The sequence below is a fragment of the Gorilla gorilla genome, chromosome 11 (assembly GCF_029281585.2).
Source record: "Gorilla gorilla gorilla isolate KB3781 chromosome 11, NHGRI_mGorGor1-v2.1_pri, whole genome shotgun sequence".
NCBI classification, from domain to species: domain Eukaryota; kingdom Metazoa; phylum Chordata; class Mammalia; order Primates; family Hominidae; genus Gorilla; species Gorilla gorilla.
The window spans coordinates 92,518,464-92,531,775 of NC_073235.2; the positions used below are offsets into that span (position 1 = coordinate 92,518,464).

The 13,312-nt window shown below is 35.8% G+C and overlaps 2 protein-coding genes across 9 annotated transcripts in view; one reads left to right on the forward strand and one right to left on the reverse strand.

The window, feature by feature from the left end:
* Positions 1–13,312, forward strand: part of C11H2orf88 (chromosome 11 C2orf88 homolog) — a 323,752-nt gene that overhangs the window by 193,450 nt on the left and 116,990 nt on the right. For all 8 annotated transcript variants that reach the window (XM_055379250.2, XM_063695393.1, XM_063695392.1 and 5 more), the window contains exon 2: positions 11,267–11,336. The gene's annotated coding sequence lies outside the window, so the exon portion shown is untranslated. The remainder of the gene's footprint in view (positions 1–11,266; positions 11,337–13,312) is intronic.
* The window catches only part of MSTN (myostatin), an 88,145-nt gene that overhangs the window by 12,889 nt on the left and 61,944 nt on the right, over positions 1–13,312 (reverse strand). Inside the window, exon 5 of the mRNA XM_019022028.4 lies at positions 2,566–2,658. The gene's annotated coding sequence lies outside the window, so the exon portion shown is untranslated. The remainder of the gene's footprint in view (positions 1–2,565; positions 2,659–13,312) is intronic.

Genomic DNA, 13,312 nt, shown 5'->3' on the forward strand with positions numbered 1-13,312 from the left:
TTCCCAAAGTGCTGGGATTACAGACGTGAGCCACTGCACCTGGCCAGAACAGTGTTTTTTAAATAATTAAACCACTAAATGAACAAACAACTCCTTAAATACCAGAAACTCCAACTTTCCAATTTCTCAGAGAGGTGTATTTTTAGACTTTCTAAGTGAAAGTGTTTTTAGTTTGTTCTGACTGTAGTTCATAGCATTTCTGTTGACTCCCCTCTTCCTGAAACTGGCAGGAAAGGTAAGTATCACAGGTCCCTGTGTTCTTGACACTGCAGTAGTTCTCCAGTGGAGCACTGAGCACTTTGAGTATCCCAGTGCAGCTTTTGCATTTAGTGATCTGGGGCTTCCTAGATCTATGGCTTCTCACACCGTGTAGCTCTTAACAGGGACCATACTAGGGAGTTGCCATGCTGGCTATGACACCACTACTTAAGGTGACTAGATCCCTTCCCCAACATAGGTTCATATTAAGTTTAATGAGTCTCAAAGCTAGCCAGAGGGTAGAAAAGAAGTCTCAAAAGGGGTGTGTGTGTGCATGCATGTGTGTGTGTGTGTGTGTGTGTGTGTGTGTGTGAGAGAGAGCAAGGCAAAGACAGATCAATCTCCCAGTAGGGAGAAGTATGAACTGAGCATAATAATAAATTTATTTTCATTATATTTGATGACCAGTTTTCTGCATGATGTTTTCACTTACTTTAGAACAAACACAGGTTTCCAGAACAGCTGACAATATAGATTGAATTGGCAAATAATTTGTCTTTAGTTTTAAAAAATTTTTAAGTTAATGTTTCTAGTAACCAACCACTCCCCAAGAGAAAAATCTTACAATTAAATCTAAAAATAATAATTTTTTTGATTTAGATTTTTAAATGTATAGTCGTAAAACCATTTTTAGAAATCTTAACTCTCTTTACTCCATTGGTGGTTTGAAGGTAGTAATAGCCTTAGAAAAATTTAGTTCTTTCTTGGAGTCTCATGTTTTATTTCCTTGGAATTGCCTAAAGCGTAGTTTTTCATAATTCACAGAGGACTGGCTTTCAGAGAGTCATTCCATTTCCAAATTCTTTTGTAAATTCTTAGAAAGAAGTCTTTTTAAATATATTCATCTGTTCATTTATACATGTATTTGTTCATTAAACCCTTATTGTGCACCTGGTTTATGATAGGTACTATGCCAGGAATTGGACACAGAAAAAGATGATGCTGTTTTTGCCTAAGGGAAATAAAAAACTTTAGGGCTGTAGGATTTTAAGGTTATTCTATCCACTCTATTCATAAAGAGATGGAGAAACTGAGGCCCAGAGAGAGGTTATATGATTTAAATTAGAATTAAATGAAGAACAGTTTATTTAATTTGCAAAGGCAATTTACAATGAAATACTTTTGAAGCACCAAGTACTTCTTTAACTTCTTTATGTTGAATTAAGAATTTTTTTAATGTTCTAAAATTAACAAATTAGGTCAGTGCTCAATTTCCTGGGTCAGTGCCACAGTGGTGCCCTTTGTTCTTGGACCCTATCCATGGTTCTGGCTTGGCAACTGAAAGATTCAATGAGCTGTTTTTGGCAATTAGTATAGGAGTTTTAATGTCTACTGACTAAATGTACTTTTGGCGCCCATTTGCTCAGGTATTGGGGTCAGTGTTTTGTTATATAACATCATTACTTAACTCAAATTTCAATATTTTAAATTATATATCTATATTCTTGAAATTTAACATTAAAAAGTCAGTAGTTTCTAGTTATTTTAACCACAGAGAGTCACAAGGAGTTATATCTTTGAATTTCTAATTAGTTCAGAAATAGGTACAACCTTGACTTATAGTTTTTTAAAAAAAAACTTTCATTTAATTAGATTTAGCATGAACATTCTGGCCCCTGCTGGGAACTCTAAGAACTACATTACTTCTGCTGTCAATTTTTCTAAGGTCATAAGAACTTCAGTTTAAACCTTGAGTTCAGTGAGTTCAGTGTGATATATTTTCTCTCTCTCTCTCCCCCCCTTTTTTTTTTTTGGTAACCTGCAGAATCTGGCTGAATAAAATATGTAAGTAAGACATTACTATGATTAAGACCCAAAATCTATGTTAAATATTGGATATTTTTAGATGACACATGAATTTAAGTCCCCAGTAATACAAGAAATTTTTCTGGAAATCTAATATATTTTTTAAAAATCTCCATTCAAACTCAGAGGAGAAATCTGATGGGAAGAACTGGTAAAATTCAAATACTTGATAAAGTATGGTATAGTAAGGACCCTTTACTTAGATTTTCATCAAATACTTGTGAACACCCACTATTTGGTTGTGGGTAAGCATTGAATGTACAGTCATGCACTGCGTAACAATCTCAGCAGACCACATAGATGAGGGTGGTCCCAGAAGATTATAACGGAGCTGAAACATTACTACGGCTTAGTGATGTCTTGATGATCCCAACTGAGTGTGGGCCTAGGCTAATGTGTGTGTTTGTGTCTTAGTTTTTAACAAAAACATTTAAAAACCTTTTTTAAAAAGCTTATAAAACAAGGATATAAAGAAAGTAGGCTGGACATAGTGGCTCATACCTGTAATCCCAGTGCTTTGAGAGACCGAGGCAGGAGGGTTGCTTGAGGCCAGGAGTTCAAGACCAGTTTGGGCAGTATAGTGAGACCCCATCTCTACAAAAAATAAAAGTGAAAAATTTAGCTTGGTGTAGTGCCACACACTTGTAGTTCTAGCTATTCGTTTTTTATCTTTTATACCATATTTTTTACTGTACCTTTTCTATATTATATGTTTAGATATACAAATGCCATTGTGTTACTATTGCCTGTGGTATAATATAGTACAGGAACATGCAGTAGTGGTTTGTAGCCGAGGAGCAATAGGCTATACTATGCAGCCTAACTATGCAGTAGATTATACCATCTGGGTTTGTGTAAGTACATTCTATGATGTTCACACAACAGTGAAAATGTTATGTTAAATATGATGTTCATACAACAATGAATTGTGTGCTTCATAAATATTAAATATGAAAATGTGTCAATCATAACACCAGTAATATCTAACAATATTGATATCATTAATATTAACTTGTATTATAAATCTTTGTAAAATTAAAAATTTCTAAATTAAACTTTTATAAAGTGAACGATGGGTTTATAATGTACACAAGATGGAGATGTAGAACAAAATGATTAAGAAACTAGAAAGAAAAAAGTCAGAAAAGATATACCAGACAAATGCTAACAAAAGAAAACTGGAGTCATGATATTAGTCACAGGTTTGAATTTAAGACAGAAAGTAAAAACAAGACAAGGAAATTTTATGATGGTAGAGGAAACACTCCACAGAGAAGATATACCTTTCATAAATCTTAAAGCATGGAACGATTTAATAAAAATACATAAAGAAAAACTGCAGAACTGCAAGGAGAAAGGGTAAGAAACAAAGCAGTAGTAGCAATGCAGCCATAAAAAAGAACGAAATCATGTTCTTTGCAGCAACGTGGATGCAGCTGGAGGCCATTATCCTAAGCTAATTAATGCAAGTACAGAAAAACAAATACTGCATGTTCTTACTTATAAGTGATAGCTAAACGTTGGGTAGTCATGAGCATAAAGATAGCAAAATAGACACTGGGGAGTACTGGAGGGAGGAAGCTGGGGGAAGGGAAACAAGGGTTGAAAAACTACCGTAGGGTACTAAGCTCACTACCTGGATGATGGGACCAATCATACCCCAAAACCTCAGCATCACACAATATACTCAGGTAACAAACCTGCACCCCCGAATCTAAAATAAAAGTTGAAATAAAAAAATAATAGTAGTAGCAGACTTTAATTCACTTCATGGATCAAACAGTTGAAAATTAGTAAGGTATAAAGTATTTGAACAATTAAGTCAATGAGGTTGATGAAAAAAATTTGTAGTGAACGTTATATCCTGACAATGAAAAATCAATCTTATTTTTTAAAGCCCATGAAACATTTACTAAATTGACAAATATTGTAATAAATGTCCCAAATTAGAAATAATCCAGACCATATTCTCTGATCACAGTATAATTAAACAAAAATGAATAGTCAAAATAAAAAATCAACATCTCTTCTTCTACTTGGAAATATAAAAATTGTTTAAAACAACTTTTGGTACAAAGAGGAAACAAGTGTTATCACAGAATGTGTACAAAATAACAGCTAAAACGTTACATACCAAAACTTATAGGAAACAACTGCTGTGTTTAGCAGATATTCATAGCTTCAAATATGTATTGCTAAACAAGAAAGTATGAAAATCACACACTATTTAACTTAAAAAGTTAGAAAATGAACCAAAAAAAGGCTACAAATTAAAGTCAAAGCTAAAACAAAACAAAAAAGATAAAATCATGAATTAAGTCAGAAACTGCAAAGTAATCGAATTGATAATATAAATTTATAACTTTTTTAAAGAGAAAAAACCACACTAGCTTAATTTATCAATACAAAGAATGCACAAATACTGTAAATTCAGAGGGAGAAAGATAAATGGTTTACAGACAGAGAATTAAAAGAGTATACTGCAAAAGTATTATGGAAATAAATTTGAAGACCTGGAAGACCTGTATGAAATGAACATATATAGATTTTCCAGAAAAAGACACAAGCAGGAAGAAAGTGGAATACTCTGAAAAGTGCCAGTCTATAGATGATTCTTCCAAATCCTCAATGGACAGGTAATGTAGAACAGTATTTTTCAAAATAGTGTTTAGATATAAGCATTTTTTACAAAATAGAGTAAGAATAGAATAGAGTGCATGCTCAGAGTAAAGGGCAAATAGAATTATGGGAAACTTTTTTATCAGTGTATATACCAGGTCTCCTTTTGAAGTTGTGTTATTTACTGTGGGTCGCAATCAAAATATTAATACTCTAAAAGCCACCCTTCTAGAATTAAAATAATTAATAAAAATAAATATAGAAATAAATTTGAAGACCTGTGTGAAGCCCAGAGAAAAATTTTAGCTACCATACAATACTGAGTCCTCCTATTCAAGAAAAGGGTGTGTCTTTCCATTTATTATTTGAGATTTAATATTTTCTTTATATTATAGGACCAGTGTTTCTTTACCCTGGTTGTACATTACAATCACTTAGTTAAAAAAAAAAAAAACTGCAGATATCGGCCGGGTGCGGTGGCTCACGCCTGTAATCCCAGCACTTTGGGAGGCCAAGGTGATGGATCACCTGAGGTCAGAAGTTTGAGACCAGCCTGGCTAACATGGTGAAACCCCAACTCTACTAAAAATACAAAAATTAGCCGGATGTGGTGAGACGTACCTATAGTCCCAGCTACTCAGGAGGCTGAATCGCTTGAACCTGGGAGGCGGAGGTTACAGTGAGCCGAGATTGTGCCACTGCACTTCAGCCTGGGTGACAGAGTGAGACTCTGTCTCAGAAAAAAAAAAAAAAAAAAATTGCAGAATATCTAGGCTCCATCACCAAAGATTTAGTCTGGTGTGGAGCACAGGCATTGTGTATTAAGAGCTTAACCCCAAATAAACCAAACCAAATTTAAAATGCCTTTCTCTTTATTTTATAAATGCAACGTACTTTCCAATTCAAACATTAATACATTTTTAAATATAAATATTTCAGAATAGCTAGGTAAATTGTTATAAGGAAAAGAAATGAGACGGGAATATCACTAATGGATATGAAAACATTTTAAGGTGCAATAATTTAAAATGCACAGTTTTGAAAGAAGAATTTAAAAATAGAGAAAAGGCCAGGTGCGGTGGCTTCACACCTGTAATCCCAGCACTTTGGGAAGCTGAGGCGGGTGGACCATGAGGTCAAGAGATCAAGAGCATCCTAGCCAACATGGTGAAACCCCGTCTCTACTAAAAATACAAAAATTAGCTGGGCGTGGTGGCGCGTGCCTCTAGTCCCAGCTGCTCAGGAGGCTGAAGCAGGAGATTCGCTTAAACCCGGGAGTTGGAAGTTGCAGTGAGCTGAGATATCACGCCACTGCACTCCAGCCTGGCAACAGAGAAAGACTCTGTCTCAAAAAAAAAAAAAAAGAGAAAAGGAGTGCAAAAATAGATCCAATCATATAGGAAAACTACAGAAGAGATAAAAGTGTCATTTTAAGTTAGGCCATTAAGTAGATGGACTATATAATAAATGGTATTGGGACAGAAAACTAGCCATGTGGATCCCTGACCACTAAACCATAAGCTCCATGAAAGCAGGGACAATTTTATATGTATCAAAATTTAAATCTCAAAAATGAAACCAGAAAAGTATGAGAAGAAAATGTGAGTATCATACACTATGATGTAAATGTTGGTGTCAAACATTCTTAAGCATGTAAATGTGCCAGAATTTGTTTGAGGTTCTTTGCCGTGATGAAATTTAAAATTAGCTAGGCGTGTTTACCAAGCTTTTCTGCTATAGCTTGGTAGATGTATTTAGATAAAAAATTTAAATTTCAACATGGCAAAGAAAACTTCTAAGTCACACACAATACAAAATATTTCGTAATTTTTCTTGTGATTATTTTTTTGACCATACTTCTTTAGAAGTATGATTAATTTCCAAATATTCAGGTATTTTCCAGATATATTTTTGTTACTGGTTTCTAACTTCTGCTGTAATCAGAGAATGTAGTTGGTATTATTTATATCATTTTACATTTATTAAAAATGGTTTTATGGCCCACCTTATGTTCTATCTTGGTGAATGTTTCATGAACACTTGAAAATAATTTGTGTTCACTTGTTATTGCATGTGTGATTCTTTAAATGTCAAGTCAGGTTTGTTTAAGTTCTATATAGCCTTTCTTATTTTCTATCTGCTCCAACTCTAATGATGAATCTGGCTACTTCTCTTTTCATTTGTCAGTTTTTAAATGTATTTTAAAGCTCTATAATTACTTGCATACATATTTAGGATTGTTATGTTTTAATGATGAATTAAATCAACTCTAATCATTATAAAATCATCTTCTTTATCTCTGGCAGTATCCCTTGTCCTGAAATCAGCTTTGTCTGACATTAATATAGCCACCCAGCTTTCTTAGGATTAGTGTTTTTATGTTGTATCTTTTCCCATCCATTCACTTTCAACCTACCTGTATCTTTATTTTTAAAGTGGTTTTTTTGGTAGACCACATGTAGTTGGGTCTTGTTTTTTTTATTCAGTCTTATAACTTCTGCCTTTTGATTGGAGTTTTTAGATTATTTACATTTAATGTAATTTTCAATATGATTTGGTTTAAGTTTAGTGTTCCATCTGTTCTTTGTTCCATTTTTCTTTTTCTATCTTCTTTCAGATTATTTTTTAGTATTTCATTTTATCTCCACTATTGATTTACTCACTATGCCTGTTTTTTATGTAGATATTTTTAAATTATCATAGTCTACCTTCAAATGATATTTTACTGCTTCATGTGTGATTGCCATCATACATTTTACCTTTACCTATGTTATAAATTCCCTAATGCGTTGTTATTCTTGCCTTAAATAATTTTCTATAAAAAGCCTTAAGTATTTATGCATATATCTATATTTTCCAGTGCTCTTCATTTCCTGTGTAGATAAGTGTTTCAACATAAACACTTTGGCATTTTGGGCTGGATTATTCTTTATTGTGGGGAGTTATGCTGTGTATTGTAAGGTGTTTAGCAGCATTCCTGGCTCAACTTATTGGATGCTAGCAACAACTCTCCTCATTTCATGCCCATTAAAAATGCCTTCAAACATTGCCAAATGTTTTCTGGGGGGCGAGCTCTCTCCCCAGTGGAGAACCACTGTTGAAGATTGAAGTGTCTATATGATAACATTTTCCTTAAGCCTGAAAGAAATCCTTTAGCATTTCTTTTACTTCAGGATTGTTGAGAACAAATCCTCTCAGCTTTTGTTTGTCTGAAGAAGACACTATTTTAATCTTATTTTCAGACATTTCACTGGATATAGAATTCTATATTGCCAACATTTTTCTTTAAACACTTTAAAGATGTTATTTGTATTTCAGATTGCATTGTTTTGACAGGAAATCAATATTACTTATCATTGTTCCTGTATATAGTGTGTCTTACTCTTTGGCTACTTTTAAGATTTTCTCTTTGTCAGTAATTCTCAGCAGTGGTATTTGATATGACTTGATGTGATTTTCTCTATGTTAATAGTGCTTTGGATTCATTGAGTTTTCAGGATTTGGGGGTTTATAGTTTTCATTAAATTTGGAAAAAGCTCAGCCATTATTTATTCATATATTTTTCTCCCCTCATCATTTTCTGGGACTGTAATGACACATACATTAATTAGACAACTTAATGTCCTATAAGTCACACAGGCTATGTTAATATTACTGTTCAGTCTCTTTTTCTCTCTGTACTTCAGTTTTGATAGCTTCCATTGCTATTTCTTCTGGTACAACTGATTTTTTTTCCTGCAGTATCTAATTGTCTATTAGTCTAATCAAGTGAATTTTCATTTCAGATATTATATTTCATCTCTAGACAATTCATTTTTATGTCTTCTATTTTTTTCCTTATTATGCTCATATTTTCCTTTAAAACCTTGGGCATATTTATAGTGGCTGTTTTAAAGTTCTTTGCAAATTCCATTATCTATATCTTTTTTTTTTTTTAATTGAGATGAAGTCTCACTCTGGAGTGCAGTAGCATGATCTTGGCTCACTGCAACCTCTGCCTCTTGAATTCAAGCAATTCTCCTGCCTCAGCCTCCCGAGTAGCTGGGATTACAGATGCCTGCCACCACACCTGGCTAATTTTTTGTATTTTTATTTACAGACAGGGTTTAGCCATGTTGGCCAGGCTAGTCTTGAACTCCTGGCCTCAAGCGGTCCACCTGCCTCGGCCTCCCAAAGTGCTGGGATTACAGGCGTGAGCCACCGTGCACAGTCATTATCTATGTCTTATTTATTTATTTGTCTATTTCTATTGACTGTTTTTTCCCCTTAGTAAGTCTAGTAATTTTTTATTGAGTGCAGGGAATTGTAAATATTATGTTATAGAATAGCTGAAGTTTGTTGTCTTCCTTTGAAGAGTGTTGAAGTTGGTTTAGACAAGGAGTTAAGTTACTTGTAGATCAAGTTAATGTTTTAAAGGCTGACTTTTAAGCTTGCTGGGGTTGGTCTACAGTAGCTTTTACTCTGGGACTAGTTTAGTCTGATTATTAATGCGTGACCTTTCTAGGGTTTTTTAATGCCCTGGGTATTCAACTAGTCTTCCTACTCTGGCTACTCAGAATTTAGAGCCCATTGTGAACTCAAATAAGTGTTCAGCTATTGTTCTTAAGGAGTTCTTTGCCTGGCTCATGAAGTTTCTTTCATTCTATTCATTTACAGCCTATTTCAGATTCAAGGGGACCTCTAGCGCCTTTCTTTGCATAACTCCCTCCTCTCCGGCCCTTTGCCCCACAATACCTAGTCTCCTCAGCGTTTCCAATTACTGATCTGTTTCCTTGACTTAGCAAGATGGCTTTTCTCTTAGTTTTGTCCTCCCTGTACTGTGATCCAAAATCTGCCTCTAGGACAGTTCTGCGCATCACATCATTTGTTTCCCTTCTCCCAGGAATTATAGTCTTATGCTGCCAGTGTCCAATTTCTGAAAAGTTGTTTCTTATATTTTACCCTATGTTCTAATTGTTTACAGCAGGAAGGTAAATATACTACCTGGTTACTAAATGTGGCCTGAAATAGAAGTCCCCTTAGAATGCAAACATAGCAGAAGGGTGGAAATAAAGCACTTATGATAGGAAAAAAATGGCTTTCTTCTTACCTTTAGCCCAGAACCCTTAAAAATAAGAAGGTTAAAAACCCAATGGAAAAATGGCAAAAAGAAATATATATTTCTGATAAGCCTCTGAAAAGATGCTGAACCTCACTCATAATTAAATAAGAACAAAAATTAAAAGATCAGTGAAATACCATTTCTCATTCAAAATCAGGATAAGCATGAGAAAATAACCCCTTCTTTCCCTCTTGGTGGGAGTATAAATTTTACTTTTTATCCATTTTGCAGGACAATCTGGCACTATCTTTTAAATTTTTAAATATGCCGTTGCATTTGACCCAGCAATTCTATCTTTTAGGATTTTACCCTCTGATTAACTTGCATAAACTCTCAAAGATATTTGTAAAGCATGTAATGTTTCAAGTTGGGAACAAAATATATGTACAACTATTAGAAATTAAGTAAGTTATAGTATCTCCAGCTAAATCTATATGTACTGACATAGAAAGGTGAATATCAAATACAAGTAGAAAGGAAAATTTTAGAACAGAATCCATTTTATAACTGTGAAAAAAACATTTCATTTATTATATGTATGCTTTTTCCATAGATATTTCATCCAGCTCTCTGACTTTTAACATTAATTTTCTGCTGATCTGCTCCAGACTCATATTCAACAGTCTATTTTACACGCCTTTTGGATAGTTAATAGGAATTTTCAACTTAACATGTCCAAGGCAGAACTCTTGATTTATCAACACTACCCTCCCCACCCAATCTTCTCTATTTCAGTAAATTGCGCCACAGTTCAACCAGTTGCTTGCTCATGTCAAACATCTGAGAGTCAAGAAATTTTTCTCACTAAGCTTCCTGCTCCACACCATTTAGTGGAAACAGAGGAATCAGAAAGCTAGAAGGTTAAAAAAGTGTGGTCTAGTGTGGGCCACCAAACCCACAAGTACCATAAGTAACTACCACTTTTTTAGCTGGCAATGAATTTGTCACTGTATCAGGCACTTCATATATATTATGTCATTTTATCTTCACAAAACTCTGTGAGTGTTCTCTCCCCATTTTATATTTGAGTTAACGATTTTGGGCTGGGCGCAGTGGCTCACACCTGTAATCCCAGCACTGTGGGAGGCCAAGGTGGGCGGATCACCTGAAGTCAAGAGTTTGAGAACTGCCTGGCCAACATGGCGAGAGCCCGTCTCTACTAAAAATACAAAAATTAGCTGGATGTGGTGATGCATACCTGTAATCCCAGCTACTCAGGAGGCTGAGGTAGGAGAATTTCTTGAACCCAGGAGGCAGAGGTTGCAGTGAGCCGAGATTGGGCCACTGCACTCCAGCCTGGGAGACAGAGCAAGACTCCATCTTAAAAAAAAAAAAGATTTTGAGCAATAATGCTTTAGGGAAAAATGAGGGGTGTGTGTGTGTGTGTGTGTGTGTGTGTGTGTGTGTGTGTGAGAGAGAGAGAGAGAGAGAAAGAGAGAGAGAGAGATACAAATCTTCTCATCCTTCTCTTTCTTGTTGTAGCCTATTGGACCTGCCAGCTGATGGTGACCAGGTGAAATAGATATCCTGAGCACACCTGTTTGATTCCAAGGTAGGTGCTAGTGGCAACATATTACATATTTCTTGTGAGGTGTTGATTCTCACAGCTGGTCTGTGCAGATATTATAGAATTCATTCTTCCTCGGTTATATAGAAACTCCCTTTCTTTCTCAGTTATATAAAAATTAGCTGGCTTTTTGTCTAGAAAGATGTAGTTTTTTAAATAAATATATTCAGTGTGACAGTTAGCAAAATCGCAAGACTGTTTTACAAATTAATTTCATCATGTTTGTGCTATATACCATTCACACAAAAAAATTAATAAAGACACAATGCCCCTGATGACCTCATATTCCAGTGGGGAAGACAGACTTGTAAACAGATATGTTAACATAGAAGGTGGTAAGTGCTCTTCTGAAGATTGAGCAAAGAACTGTCAGTGCAAAAGCACAGAGGACTTTGTTGGAGGGAGTCAAGGTTTAACAGAATAGGTGACATTTGAGCTGGATCTTGAAGGATGGGCAGGAGTTTGCCAGGTGAATGAGGTGATCTCTATATAAAGTGCCTAGTAAAGGGTCAGACACTTGGTAAGACCCAATAAATGTTCACGTCTAGTTCCAGCTAAAGAAGTGTTCCAGGCAAAGGACATAGGTCAGTTCAATTCAAGGAACATTTATTGAGTACTTTGTATATGTCAGGCATTGGTCCAGGTTCTTTGGCCTTATGTGCCAGGCACATCTTGTGAAGATAGAGAATTATACAAGGGTCGGGTGTGAGCCATATTCAGATCAACTATTTATAGATTTTGTTGTCAGAATGGAGCAGGGATGTTTTAACACTGCTGACACAATGCATCTTGATTACAAACCTCTACTACTACAGCATTGAAGCACTGAGATGTAAGTAGCTAATGACTGTACAAGATTCCATTTCATGAAGGCAGTGATGACAATCTAGCCTGACTTCCCCCTGTGTTCTGGGTCACTTTGATCTTCACTAGGGGATCAGGTTCAGGCAACAGCTCTTCCTAACAACACAGATGTAAAGGAAACTAAAACTATTTTACTCCAAAATATACTTAAAAAACATATTTTAAGATGGATACTGAGAGGGTCTGCAGAAAGGAATGGCCCTGCAAGGTTGTCTTTTGGTGGAGGAGATTTGTATTTGTAAAGAAAATGTACATCAGTGAAATCAACAGCCATGCTTTCTCTGAGCCAACCCCCATCCCCCCATCCTCCCATCCCCCCATCCCCTGCCACAACTCCCTCCCTGGATCTAGGAAAGATTAACTCAACCACAAGCTACCATCTATTTTTTCTGAGGGCATCCCTGACATTACCTGAGATACTTTCACCTGCATTACAAGACCTCCCTTAACCCATGCCTTTCCTCTCCTCTCCCTCCCACACCCTGTGACTCCATGTCCCCCAGAGCCCAGAGGAGCTTAGTTCCAGGGAATTGTTTTGTGGGCTCATTCTTTTCCCCTGAAAATTATTTACTCCTAACCCCCATCTTACCTCTCCCCAGTGAGGCAAATATTTAAGCATTAACCATCTTGCCTTTTTTTTGACTTTTTCATATTTTGCATGACTTCTGTGCATACATGAGCATGTTAGTCAATTTGTATGCCTTTTTTCTGTTATTCTATTAGTTTGTTTTATAGACTTAAATTATTAAACCCTTGGGGTAAAAATGTAAACTCCCCTATAGATGGAAGGGCGAGATGCCTGCATTTCCCTTCCAGCTCACTAACTCAGTGGGTTCCACTTGCCCTCTCCTCAGTAAGTCCCTTCATTATATCCAGCCACCAAATCTTGAAGCTTTATTCTATGGTATAGTAGGGAAGAAATAAAAATGAAATCCTAAGCACCCCCCATTCCACAACTGACTTAACAGAACCACCTCTTTCGGCCAAGGGGACCCCAGAGAAACTTTGAAAGCTGAGTTCCCAGCCATGATGGGAAGGGCTTTCTCCCCTAGGGGCTAAACAGAAACCAGCCCTTTCTGAAGACTCTACCACTGATA